The sequence below is a fragment of the Cynocephalus volans genome, chromosome 9 (assembly GCF_027409185.1).
Source record: "Cynocephalus volans isolate mCynVol1 chromosome 9, mCynVol1.pri, whole genome shotgun sequence".
Classification (NCBI taxonomy): domain Eukaryota; kingdom Metazoa; phylum Chordata; class Mammalia; order Dermoptera; family Cynocephalidae; genus Cynocephalus; species Cynocephalus volans.
This window is the reverse complement of record NC_084468.1, coordinates 48,171,160-48,175,706: the sequence shown is the minus strand read 5'-3', so window position 1 is coordinate 48,175,706 and position 4,547 is coordinate 48,171,160.

The window sequence follows — 4,547 nt, the reverse complement described above, 5'->3', positions numbered from 1 at the left end:
TTCATGTGAAAATGTGAGTAAATACAGTAACAAATCTAGCTCTTAAGTGAGTCCCCACCAAGTCATCACACAAACAGCAATTTGTTGGAATCATATGTGAAAAACATCAGGTGGGCTATTTGAGGATTTGAGGTGATTTCCAGTCTGAAAAGTGGCCTATTTGAAAAGAAAGAATCATCTCCAGGAGGGAATTAATAGAGCAAGGGCTTTTGTTGTTTGTTAAGTAAATTTCAAGGTTTTTAAGTGTTGCTTTTTAAAAATACCAAAGGAAGAAAATTGGGTTAACTCTGATGGTGGTTTTGCCATTGGCTTTAATGGAGAGCTTTAGGCCAACTTGGGACCCACGATGGGAGAACATGCCATGTGGGGACCATGCAGAGTACTGAAAAGAAAACCTGCCTCTTAATGCCAGGAGAGTCTGGTTCTGGCTTGAACAGCATCCCTCTGAGTACAAGCAAAGCACTAGCCTAGAAAGGCATTGGCAGCAAAGGAGACCCACAGGAAGTCAAGTGGCCTCTGTATACAAGAAAGGAACAATGAGGCAAGCTGGTTGTCCTTGAATAAGAATGAAAATAAACCTGTCATGAGAGTTCTAGCCCTCAGATGCCTAAATACACATCACTCTTACTAATCCTACCTTGGACCCAGCCCTGACTTCCCCACCCACCACACAATCACCAGCCACCTCCAACCACCATCACCTGTGCCCATGACATTGCACTAAGCACTCAATTAATTGTCTCCATACGATCCTAACTTTGTCTTTAGAGATTTGCACATGCAGGTTAGGTCTTTCCATACTATCCTCTATGCCTGAGATTTACGTGACATTCACTGGGCAGATAGGTGTGTGGAGCCATTGGCTACACCTTCTCCAGGTATATTAGGCTGAGACTGTGAATACTTAGAATATGATCCAGTTATTTTTTTAAACCAACCTTGTGTGACAAAAGTCTAAATTGCTTAATATATAAAGAGCCTTTACCGTCAAAAAAAATGCCAACAATTTTTAGAAAAGTGAAGTATATAGAGAGATATTTCATTGAAAAGAAATACAAATGTCTTTAAAACATGAAAGGGTGTTCAAAGAACAATGAAACACTATTTTTCCTATGTTAGATTGGAAAAGATTAGAAATTTTATAATATATAATAAGCCAGAGGGGAAACCAGCAGTTTCATGAGTTATTGGTGGAAATATAAATTGTTATAATCCCATTGTAAGACAATTAAGTAATAACTACTAAAATTTTAAATCCAAGTATACGGATCCTTCATTTTCACATGAAGGAATTTATCCTTCAAATATACTATACATGTAAGCAAAAATGAGTTGGTAGGATATTTATTGCAATATTTTCATAAAAACAGGATACACCATAAATGACAATCAATATTTGAAGACCTCCAAATGTCCGAGATTCTACATAGTTATTAAAAGGGATGAAGTAGTTCTCTATGAAAAGATGTCTAAGCTAGATTGTTAAGCAAAAAAGGACTTGAGTGTGTCATGGGCAACACCTTGTTATCTGGTCCCATTACATAATAAGCAACACCACTTCTAGGGCTCGGAACTCCTCATACAAGCAAAGAAACCCACCTGCAGGCAGCAGGTCAAGGCAGTATAGGTAATACCTGGGTATTTGATAAGGATTAAAGAGAAAGCAAAACTTCTCAGGCAAGTATCTCTCTCTCGGTGTTCTAAAATTTCCATCTCTGTGCTGAAAGCACACCAAGGTACGATCTTGCTCAGGAAAAAGAGACTGCCTATGTTTGGCAGGCCCTAGAACAATGTCTTATTTTATAATAAAAAATAAAGATCAGCTTCAATTAAATTAAATAAAAAGTCCTTTCTTATTAATTTTTTTGTATAAACATACAGTAAAATACTAATTGCCAATAAATTTAAGTAAAGATACAATTTAAAACAACCGACTCTCTTTTCACAAAACTTCAACTGTCTTCTCTCATTGCTAATACAATCTTCTACCCCCACTCACTCCTGCTTTAAGAAAAAGCCTTAACTTTCCTTCACTGAAATTCAGGTATTAAGTAGCTTGTCCACAGTTCCCTGAATGCTAGCTTAAGGCAGCAGCTATCAGAGTTCATTGATTTGCTGCTAGCAAATTGGAAGATTTAATGGTGTGACTTCCATATGTTGCTGGTTGATCAGATCTCACTGAGTTCCCACCAAATGGGACCAGAATTGCTTCCTGCTAATCTCAGGCAGCAGCACCGCATCCACATTCGTTTCCTCACTGATCTTAAACAGAAAGAAGACAGAGGAAGATTATGTTTCATTCTCCCACTGCGTCTACATAAAACCCAATTGTCGTCCCTTTCTGATCAGCAAGATGTTACCTTGGCAACTACTTTGTACAGCTCTTATTCGTCCCTTTTTGAAGCTCATCGTTTCTGCAAAAGTTATTCTTCCTCCTAATGAGTAAAAGGAGACATGAGCCAGACTGACTGGTTCCCTGGTACTTCCAGACAAAGGTTATAAAACTAGCAGCCCAAGGGCCAAATTCAACACTCAGGCATGTTCAACCCACACAAAATTTCTGGTTTGGTTTTGTTTTTCTTTTAAATATAAGCCAACATTTACAAACCAGAAGATGTGACATGAAAATGCAAATTTGCAGTTCTCTTTAGAAATGTCTAGACCTGAAATCACTGGGCCGTCATTCTCAACCATCAGCTGTAGCTTTACTACTGATAGCCACTCTCCACTCAGGCCACTTCCCTTGGTTAAATTACCTCATAGGCATTTGGACTGTGACCCCGGTTCTAGGATATAAGCCCTTTAAGATTGAATAATATTTAGAACCAAGAAAAAGTTGTCTTTAAGCCACTTTAAGCTTTTAGGGTATTTTTTTTCCCTCAAAATTCAGCAGAACTTCAAACTCACCAAATGTCTTCCCATGTGCACAAGATTTTTTAACATTATTCGTAGCTTTCAAGCATCATTCCTAATGGAGCCCAGAAAGTTAAGATACTTTGAGAGTTTAATCAAAAAGAGGCAAAGATGAGGAGAGGAACAACTTATGTCTACTGACCAGTTAGGGCGGCAATGATGTTGGTAGGAAGGGAGCTGTATTTGTCCATTTTCTGTCACTTAGAACACCTGAAACTGGATGTAGGGAAAAATACAGGAAAATGGTCAGGGCCCCTCAGATGTTCAGAATCTTGCCAAGCATCTGATGTAAACATGCACGTGCGCCCAGGTGTTCCTTGGTTATTGTCTAATATAATTGCACATGTGCACCCAGGTGTCCTGGGTTATGGACTTAAGTATATTAAGGACTAACGGCTCTGATACGTGGTGATTCTCAGGACACTCCGGGAGGCTACCAGGGTGGCTTCTCCTAGCTCTGAATAAAGCCTATTAATTTTTTACCCACGCTCCAAGGACCTTTTCCTATTGCCTAGCTCATAAACCTGCGTGTGAAGGATTTGTGACCCACTCTGTACAACGGGCTCGAGGGGTCTGTGAGCCCTAGCCCTGTTGGTAGTCGTGTAGCTTTACATCACCCAGTATAAAAGTGGATTTATTTGCATTTCTGCCCTGAGATGAAGTGTGAATGAGAAGCCTGAAGAATACAGTTGCAAGCTTTTAGGGAAGAGGAGATTTGTATCGATCTGGACTCTATTGTAGAATATAAGTACCCTGAGAACAGGATCCTTGTCTGCTCAGCATTGTATTTTTCCCCAATGCCTTGCCTAGAATGGGGTCCCTGGTGTGTAGTAGGTGCTCAATAAATATTTGTAGGATAAATAGGGGGGAGTTAAAATCAGAAGGGAAAAAATCTTGTTTCAGGTTACGGTGACCACAAAAGAGCAGTGTCAATTGGGAACTAAGATTGTAATTTAACCCTAACTAAAATAATCCTACTTCGTACTGGTTAAGGAATATCCAGCTGACCTAGAAGAGCTCAAGAATTAGGGAACAAAAAAATATGCAAAGTAACAGGACTCTTAGAAATAATTTAATGTAGTAATTCCCAACAATGGCTGCACATTAGAAACACCTGGGGAGCTTTTTAAAAATTCTGATACCCAGACTCCACTCCCAAGATTCTGACCCCGCCATCCATAATTTGCAATAGGAAAAATACAAGGAAAGATTGTAAGGCCCTGGGGACCGGGTTGCAAGTCTAACTTTGTCTCCCTAGTGGGCCTCACATACTGCTGTGTTCTGTGACTAGAAGCAAGAGAACACGGTTCTCAGATGGCTATCTCAGAAGCCACGTCCTGGTCACTTGGGTGGCCCCCAACCTCCCGCAGGACACTGGGATAATCAGCAGAGTGACACTTCCAATTTAATAGACTCAAACCTGTTTTATCACCATGTTTTCAAAAAGCAGTGTGCTACATGAGTAAATCTATCTGTGTCAAACAAGACTCCCTCAAAAATGTTTTATGAACTAGTCACCCAAACTAGCACGGTGAAAATTTTGATTTCAAAATTTCTCCTATCGGACCCAACAGCCCCTCGCAGCACCTGAGCTGCTGCAGGGATGCCTCGTAGTAGATATATCCGTGCACAAC